Genomic DNA, 10,352 nt, shown 5'->3' with positions numbered 1-10,352 from the left:
ATTAAATAAAATGATTTTCACTTTTTCAGCCCTCTACTAACAGGGGTAATCTGCTGCCTTCTAGTTACTAAACTGGAAGACAGTTTTCTCATTGGTGTGCATTTCATGAGGTATCAAGGAGTGGTGGATGGGAAAGTGTCTTCAAAATTTGAAATGGATGATGGATGCATGTTGAAGTAGACAACATGCTTAATTTATATTGCTTCAAAAAATGACACTTGCAGGCCCCAGCTGGTATTGAACAGACATTCAGCCCATCCTGTTCTTAAGGACTCAAGTCCTTGAAGCAACATTTTGAACACTATCCTGATGAGCTTTGGCTCCCCAAACTGAGAGGATTTTCTTGAATGGATGGATTTTCTTTCCCTATTGAGACCAGAGCTGAGGAGTGTTGAACATCCAAAGCTTCAGATGAAATCATTAGGTTTGAAAGTGGGTCAAGTGAGACAACATTTTCAGTTTTGAGGTATTAAAACTATTTAGGCTGAGATTCTCTAAACTGCTGAAGTAGCATGCTTAAGCATGCTCTTTGCATTTAAGATGAATGGATCTTGTCTTTTCAGACAGTCTACATTTTAGCTACACTTGAAGATCCATTCTCTAACATGAGGTGGGACAACTGCATAATCCAATACACGTGGACTCTGGCAACAGTAAAGAGCCCACAACTCCTGTTCTGCCAGGTTTCAACAGATGTAGAATATATGTGAAGTTTGGACCTTCAAGGGCATGGAAGTAAATCAAGCCCAGATATTAAGATTTGTCTCTCTCATATGTATGTGTTCAGGCATGTGTTTGAATGATCTTTTCCAAAACACAACATATTTTAAATCATCAAGTTTTTCCCACATATACATTCATATGGTAAAAATTAATCCTTACACTGATTATTTTAATTGATTTAATATGTTTTAAGGGGTGGGGAAGAATAGGATTTGCAATATTCTCCTGCTCCCCTCTATGGCATATTTGCTAGTTCACATGTGCAAACAACACCCTCCTCTCAAGCACTCTTTCCTGGGATTCCTGAAACACATTCAAATAACTTTGCAGAAATGTTTAGCCATCCCAGTGGGAGCTGGACTGTTGTGATGACGGCAGCTGCTGGGTGAAGGATGGAGAAGCTTTTTTGGCACCACTGCCAAGTCCATTAGGACAAGCTATCTCCAGATGTTGGGACTTGATTTGGGTGGAAGAGTAATTTCCTATTAGTGTTATTGCTAGGAATGGGCAGGTTCATGTTGTCTAAATGGGCTCAGACCCAGCAGACTTGAAAATTCAGTAAAAGTTCACATATTATTTATTTTGAGCACCTCTGGGAAGAGAGGAAAAAAAAACATTTCTGTCAGAAAAAGAAGACAAAAATGTCTAGTGAAAAGACAGAATCCAGGATGGAGGACTCAATGCAGTGAAACAGAAACAGAAAATAAACCCAGGCTATAGAATATTAGTCTCCTAAATATAGCTTTCTGGCTTTTAAATGGGAAATGTAAAAGGGATTTAAAGCAGGGATTTAAAGAGAGAAACTTCCCTTTTGCAGTCTACCTCTTACTAAGTCAAGCAACCTTTTTAACAAGGATATATGAAGTTGTCCATCCCAGTATTTTATTTTTATTTTTTCCCCAGCAAAACAAAACCTCAGTCAAGGAAGATGCAGCAGAAGCTTAATCAAGACATGCAGACACACTTTGCTATAAGCTTTTACACCTTTTACAAAGTTTGCGTAGGAAGGACCAAATATACAGCCATCATATCAGTGCCTGAAGATGTTCACTGTGTATGTCTGTAGCTATGCTGTTGTGTCCTTGTGCTCCCATTTGGAGAGGGCCATGTAAGATTAGTCTCCTATGACTCCTAGCTCTTTTCTTTTTGACTTGATAGATGTATAATGGTTGTAAAAGCTATTAAAAATCACAAAACAAGAGGGAGAGAACAGCTCTGAATCTGTTCTTGGCCTGTGTTGGTCTCTGGTTTTTGAACCTGGTCATATTTTATCTACTTAGAAAGTTTCTTCCCACCAGTTTACAATGTCTATAATAGGATTTCAGTGCAGGACATTTGCTCTCTGGGAATGGAATATGTGTGTGTTGGTGAGCCTGAACTGCATGTGAGAGCTGGACACATATATGTATATGTGAATATATATGTGTGTATATATATGAATGGTAGTGGTGCAAGCAGGCTCCATTTGCAGCTGCTTAAGCCCAAACATAAGAGAATGCATTTAACAAAGTTTTCCAGCCAGTCACGTGGTTGAAAGAGGCAAAAGTAATTCATAGACCCAATCATGTTTCAGTCATCCAGTTTTAACTTGAAAGTCAACTTTAGAGAAAAGCGGTCCTAAAAAGAAACTCTCTCAGCAAGAAAAAGTTGGAAGTGTAGTATGGCGTTTTTAAAACAGCCTTTGAAAGAGCAGAAATTCTCCTTCAGACATACCACAGGTCTCCGCATATCTCTCGAGCACAGTGCAACACGAGGAGCACACGTTTTACAGTTCTAAGCATATTTAATACAATGTTTTTACAGCAGCTGTTGCTTTCACAGAACTTTAACCCCACTGTGTAAATGCATCACAGGGAAAATACTCTGTTGTCTTGGAGACAGCCTTTGCTCACAAGCCTTTTTCCACCGAGCTGGTGTCAGCTTTCAGCCTCGGTCACATTCCAGGCAGACGGGCAAATCCCGGCCTCTACTCAGCCTTCAGGACTGGCTGGCCCTGCTGGAGAACGGCTCAGAAATCCACGGCAATTACCACAGCCCTGCACGATCAGCTTCCACAGCTGCACCTGATGAGAAAAGGAGAAAAATCAGTCCAAAAAGGAAACAAAGAGCAAAAGTGTTCCTGACACCCTATATTTTTTTTTCTCATAGTCATTTGTTTCTCACTTATTCAGCCCACTACAGAGCCAGGTGTCTTTTTCCTGCTAAATTTAGACCAATTTATTGCCTTAGCTGAGAAGTGTTATGTTACAGCTGACACTTGGAAGATCATTTGATGTATAGTGTGACAAATGCCTGCTATTAAAGGACTCATAGAACTTCTCATCTTTGCTGAAAGCTAATACCAGCTCCTGACTTGATCTGTCCATCTCTCTAGTATATGCACTCACAACTACGGGTAGTACACAGCAAAAGCTGCCTTCATCATGTGTTTGTGGACACAGCCCAGAGATATATTTGAAAGGCCTGCCTTCAAAAATCACATATATAAAAGAGAAAGAGTTGGAAACTTCTGTTGAACCCAAGAGAACTTGTTTTCATCTCCATTTAAGACATATGAATATGCTTGAAGTGGCTGTGCATCATGCTGGACTAATAATAACAAAAAATGATGCTGCAAACTTCAAATATAGCTGCCACACATCAAGGAGAGATTTTTCAGAGTTGTGTAGCTGGACCTAATCCTTTGAAGCACCGAATGCAGTGAGTGTCCAAAGGACTCAGGTCTTCCAAGAAAATGCTTCCAACAACTAAGGCCTTATATCTAGTAACCTCTCTGAAAATAGCAAAGTATAGTCATGTCTCTGACTAACTTGTAATCAACACTTCTTTCCTTCATGTTTAAGCACTGTTTTTGTCAGGAGGTAATGCAGAGCCAATGTAAAGCTAAGAAGATAATGTTTGTTTCCAAACACCCTCATCAAAGCCCGTATCTAGAACATGTTCCTAACCAGGACTACATTAATTACTGTTTTTAACAGAAACATGTTGTCCTGGTTTCAGTTAGAACAGAATTAATTTTCTTCCTAGTAGCTGGTGGAATGCTTTCTAACTGAAACCAGGACACATGTACTTCAGATCCCTTGGTTGAAATGACATTTGCAAAGCATAAGTTTAACATTAGGAGTGTCCTTTCCTGAATGAGAGCCTAGAAAATTAGCTGAATGTTTTTTCAAAATGTTTAAAAAGTAAGAATTCCTGCGTAAGATGGCTTGAATGAGCAGAAATTTGAGGGAACCACCTGTAACTTCAATGATGTTTGACTGAAGTAAGGACCAACATATTGTTCTCTCTGCAGCAGAACAGCCCTCACGACTAGTAAGAGTTTTGGCTGCTAAACAAAATTAGGACTGGATTCAAGACTGGACATGCAAATAAGCTCAGTGTAAACCAGAGTTAGTTTTAATATATAGCATTATAGCATTAAAAGAAGGTAGAGCTCTTAAGAACATGTGTGTGTGTCCTAAAGCATCACAGGAAGCTCTTCTCAGGATTAAGTTGTGTTTTAAGCTTGTGTTTTAACTCGTGCATTGTACATTCCATCAGTTCATGTCTCCTATGCTTAGCATTGGGTTACAAATTGTGGAAAGATGCCTTCAGCACAGGTCTAGCTTCTTCCTCCATTTCTTCCTCCCACACACCAAAGTCTCTAGAGGCAGCTCAGCTGGCTCTACCCTATGAAAATGCTGTATCTACAGCACTTCTTTTCCAGCATTTGCTGTGCCAAAGCCTGCTTTGCTGGCAAGCCAGGAGTTGCAGGTGCTGCTGCAAGGCTCAGCAAAGCTAACAAGCTGTCTCATTCAGCCCTAGCCACCAGCAATTTCCTTGCTTAAGGCTAGCTTGCCAGCTCAGCAAGTACAACTGCAAACACTGCAGAGGACACCTGCATGATCTCCAGATGATGGTCAGAGCCAGGCTTTCCACTACCCTCTCTTCTCCTTCCCCAAGAAAGGGTTTGGGTACTCTCATTGGAGTACCTCAACCCTATCCATCTCTGATGATGGCTCCCTGGAGAAACACCAGCAAATAAAGAAAAAAGAATTCCATCTTCCACACTTTTCTCTTGTTTATACTTACTGTGCTAACTGCAACAGGAGATGATGACAAACATAATCACTGACCATGATTTTCCTGAGGCAGCGAGAGCCATAGTTCAAGCCCCAAGAAGGTAGAGTGATCCTAGGCCATTTACAGAACAGTAGCAGCTTCTTAGCATAGAAATGAAGTTAGAAGCATGGAGCCAAAGCCACAAGGCAAACCTCCTCTGTGTGTCATGAGCAGTATTTGGCCTTTCAGAGGATGTGTGCATGTCAGCTTGCAATCTGAAAATGCCAAACCACATTCTGCAAGCGTCACATGCCTATGCTGGATACAGGAGTTCATTAGGAAGCAACTGACCAATGCTGTCAAGTGAAAACAGAGAGAGAGTTGGTCTGATCTGACCTCAGAGAAGAATCAGTGTGTACTTGACATTTATATGTGTGGCTTTACTGAAAGCGAAAACATATTTCTGACCTCAGTATCACAGGCAAATTGTAACCGTGCATCCTCTGTCCTGGAAAGTACAAGCATTTTTTGAAGTTGCGCTGCTATCTGCCTTGCTTTAAATTCTGCACATTCAAAAGTACACTTTAAAAGCTACCCACTGACAAGGCAGAGGATTGCAAAAGTAGCTACAAAAGCCAGTGTGACACTTGAATTGCTTCCAGTGAATACTAAGGAGAGGTAATTAGAAATAAATAGTATCTAATCACATCCATTTTGTTTTTGTGAAAGGGTGATCCTTATCTGGGTTCAAATGAAAACATGCATGCAAAAGGTTTGTATCCAATCACAGACTATACAATCTGACATATTTCTAGTCAATATGAAGCAACCCAGCTGGAACTTGGAGGTCTTGAAAGTTCCCAAATAAGCAGGGGCCCAGAATTATTAATAAAATGCATCAGCAAAAAGCTTGTCTCTGTTTTAGGTATTACATTTCAAAATGGATGTAGATGTTTGTTTTTTTTTTTTTCTTTTTTGTTGTTTTTTTTTTTTGTTGTTTTGTTTTATTGTTGTTGTTTTTGTTTTGTTGTTGTTGTTGTTGTTTGTTTGTTTGTTTGTTTGTTTTTTGTTTTTTCTGGTTTAAAACTGAGTGAAGTGAGATGGTTGTGATCTATGTAATTCTAAACCTGGCATACAGCTTTTTTCATGGACTACACTGGTACAGTTATATATAGTCAGAAAATAAGTTGTTATGTTATTTCATGGGAAATCTTTCAATGCCAGATTTATATTCTTGGAATTTCATGTTGGTCTTCCAACACAATTAGCTGGTACGTTATTTACCTGTGTCTGACCTCTGGTATCTCCAACCTCTTATCCTCCGGATCTGCTGTCTTTGTCACTTTTTTTTGGTGCACTTAAATACTCATAGTAATCTATAAAATAGACCTTCAAAACTGTTCAATTTTTTCGGAATGTTAAACCCAAATTTTCAGTCAACATTTTTTTCTTTTCTGGTGGTTCTTTATCTCTAAGTTCCAGAAAGAAAAATCACAGAAACATAGAATAACAGAATATCCCCAGTTGGGGGGTGACACAAGAGGATCATTGAGTCCAACTCCTGGCTCCACACAGGTCTACCCAAAAATTCAGACCATATAAATAAGAGCATAGTCCAAACACTTAAACTCTGACAGGCTTGGTGCCATGATTGCCCTGGGAAGCTTGTTCCAGTGTACCACCACTCTCTCAGTGAAGAACCTCTTCCTCATATGCAACCTGAACCTCCCCTGTTGCAGCTTGACTCCATTCCCTTGGGTCCTAAATTAGTGTAATACTTTTTTTTTTTTTTTTTTTTTTTTTTTTTTTTTTGTCCTCTAGCAAACTATCAAACTAGGGAGATAAAAAATTTCCAACACTAGTGCATGCTGGAGTTTAGTTGAAAAACAAAACTTTGTTAATACATGGTCCAGTGAAAGCAGTGCTATACTGTTATGGTAAAAAATGCACTAGCGCATGCTGGAGTTTTCCTGAAAAAAAAAAAAAAAAAAAATATCTTTTAATACACAGTCCAGTGAAAGCAGAGCTATATTGTGATGGCATTTATGAAAGCAATAGGACAAAAATTCTGACATTTAACACTTCCAGATACATCAAAACTTTCCCAGAAAAATGGCTAGGAAAGGGCAAAGAAAGGGAAAGGATAACAGGCTGAAGGTCCCATTATGAAAAGTTAAAGTGCCCTAAATGACAAAGCATAGTACTGTGAAAGGAGCCAGGTGTCAGATGCCTTTGCTGCATCTTTACATGTTGACTAGTCTCTCACTCCCATGAGGAGGGTCACCTTTGCTGGTCTTCAGCTTTGAAGCAAGTACCTTTGTGTTTCCACCCTACCCAGGACTGCATGCTTCCCTCTTCTGCCTCTCTGATTGTCCCTTTCTGGGAGGGTTGGGGACCCCCAGGGTGGCAGTGCTTCTGTCCCTCACCGTGGTGTCATCTGCGAGTGCACCAATGCACTCTTGGTTTCTGTTGCTTGCAAAAGCATACCGAAGATGAGAGAGTGGAAGTACCTACCCCTCAGTGGCAGACACAGGAGGGTGTTCCCATGCAAATGTCCCCTTTAAGCCTGGATATACTGTTTTAAAGAACTGTCAGCAAACCAAAGAGGTGATTGTGCTCCCATCTTGAAGAACTGATACACAACTAGAGGTAATTCAGCAGTTATAATCTTTCCTGACTGCTTTCCTGAGGACCAGTTAAATGAATTTCTTGTTTTTATGTAAGAGTCTTCCTGTTTTGAAGTGTGATAGAGCATCAGAACAGGCATCGACAACAGACTATTTCAATGGACTTTTCCTGGGAAGTAATTGACAAGAAAAAGTGATTTTGGATTATCTGGTATGAGAAACATCAGCATTAGAATAGATATAACGGCATAAGATATCTTCTGATAACAGGTTTCCAAGGAATTGATTGTCTTTTCTGAAAGGTATGAAACAGTGAAGCAGTAATAAATTAAATCTCTGGGACAAATTACTGAGATCACACAAGATCTGTTTCAAAGCATAATTTCTTTATTGGACAAGTTGGTGAAAGCACATAAAAACTCTTGTGGCCTGTCACCTGCTGACAGTCACAGATATATCAGCTGAGATATTTGGGAAACATGCATTTCAGGATGAGGTTGTTCATACTTGGAGATTTTAGAACAGACTGCACTGATGTCGATCAGTCAACAGAGAATAAAGGTAAAGGGGAACAGGAGCTTCCTTATTAGAAATAATGTTCTAAGATACTTTTCAGAGATTTTTATTGACCTAATAAACAACAAAAATCAGCTCAGTGAAATATGAAATCATATTCATAAAATCATACAATATCCTGAGTTGGAAGGAATCCACAAGGATCTTGGAGTCCAGTTCCTGACTCCACAGAAGACTACCCAAAAATCAGACCCTGTGTCTGAGACCATTTTCCAAACGCTTCTTGAACTCCAGCAGCATTGAGGCCATGACCACTGCCCTGGGCAGCCTGTCCCAGTGCCCAACCCCCCTCTGGGTGCAGACCCTTTCCCTAACCCCCAGCCTGACCCTCCCCTGTCCCAGCTCCATGCCATCCCCTCGGGTCCTGTCGCTGTCCCCAGAGAACAGAGCTCAGCGCCTGCCCCTCCGCTCCCCTGTGAGGGAGCTGCAGGCCGTCATGAGGCCTCCCCTCAGCCTGCTCTGCTCGGGGCTGGTCAAACCAAGGGGCCTCAGCTGCTCCTCATACGTCTTCCCCTCCAGACCCTTCACCAACTTTGTAGCCCTCCTTTGGACACTCTCTAATAGTTTTATGTCCTTTGTACATTATGACACCCAGAACTGCACACAGTACTCAAGGTGTGAGGCTGCACCGGCACAGAGAAGAGCGGGGCAATCCCTTCCCTCAACCAGCTAGCAATGCCAAGCCTGATGCACGTCAGGATATAGTTGGACATTTTGATCTCCAGGGCACACTGCTGGCTCATATTCAGCTTGCTGTCAACCAAAATCCCCCAGATCCCTTTCTGCAGGGCTTTTATCCAGCCTCTCATGCCCCAGCCTGTACGTACATTTGGGATTGCCTTGTCCCTGGTGTAGAATCCAGCGCTTGCTCTTGTTAAACTTCATACAACTGCTGATTGCCCAGCCTTCTGATTTGCCAAGATCTCTCTACAAGGCCACTCTACCCTTGAGGGAGTCAAGCGCTCCTCCTAAGTTAGTACTATCTGCAAACTTACTGTGCATTTGAGTCCTGCATCCAGATCATTTATAAAAACATTGAAGAGAACTGGCACTAAAATGGAACCTGGGTAACCCCATCAGATCAGTACCTCTCCCTCATTCCCCATTGTGAGGAAGTTTTAGTAATGAAGTCAGGTCTCAGTTTCCTCTTCTCTAACCTGAAAAAAACAAGTGACATCAGCCACTCCTCATATTTTGTCCCCTCTAGACCGATCTTTCTTTTCCTTCTATGTTTTATTACGTTTTAGAAATAATATATATATATATTCCAATGCAAAATATTAAAATACCATGTTCGGCTCATTTAAAGAGCATCATATGAAATATTTGACATACAAACAGTCTCTCTTTTCATGACAAGATGAAACTTTCTTTCTTTTTTTTTTTTTTTTTTTTTTTTTTTTTCCAGCAAAGTGTCTATTAGATCCAGTATACTCCCCTTTACCAACAACAATGTGCTTTAACACTGACTCAGCATGAGTGCTTCTTAGAGCCAGTGGGACCTTTGCCAGAGCAAGGAGTGGAAGGCAGATTCCTAGGGGAAAGGAGAATTATAACAATGGTGCTCTGCTGAAAGACCTTCCTGAAGGAAGGAAAAAAACACTGTGGTGTTTTTGTAGTAGTTCTTGTAATTAGAGACAAATTCAGTATCATCTTCCAAACCAAAGAAATAATTGTCTTCATTGTTTCATTTGGAATGCTGGAAAAATAAATAAAATAAATTTTTAAAGTAAAAATAAAGAGAGGAAAAAAAAAAAAAAAAGAAAAAAAGGAGACAAAAACACTGTTTTTGACCAAGTTCCCTAGGTTTGCCAGGGAACACGTAATACATACTTAGCTAACCTGTCTGGAATTATACCTAAACCACAGCTGAGTCACCTGAGAGGAGGGAAAGGAAGCATTCACAGAAACAGCAATCCATGCATCAGGCTCTGGCACTTGCAGTCTTAGCTGGCCATGCTGCATGCCCTTCTCCTATCACTACTTCACTTTTTCCTGCAGTGGTAAAATGCACAGTAGAGTTTTCAGTCTCTGGAACCAGTTTGAGTCTAGCACAAGTGATGATAGCTCTGGTGAAATCACAGGGGACACCCCAAGGGGCAACACCACCCCTGACACCTCTCTAGAAATAATAAGTGTGCCCAGCCCTTGAATTGCCTGATACAATATTATCTATACCTACATCTGACATACAGGTATCTAGAAGTTTAGAGGAAGAGTTCAGATCAAAGTGTATAAAGTTCATGTTAGAAAAAATTATTTTTTTTATTCAACATATTCAGTACATACTAAGCATATATTGAGGACTTCTGCGTTTGTCAATACCTGTCACTATCACAAAACCAGTACAGTGAAGAGACTGTCGGTCTTATAAAATGATAT

This window comes from Aythya fuligula, chromosome Z (assembly GCF_009819795.1).
Source record: "Aythya fuligula isolate bAytFul2 chromosome Z, bAytFul2.pri, whole genome shotgun sequence".
NCBI lineage: Eukaryota > Metazoa > Chordata > Aves > Anseriformes > Anatidae > Aythya > Aythya fuligula.
This window is presented reverse-complemented; position numbering follows the sequence as displayed.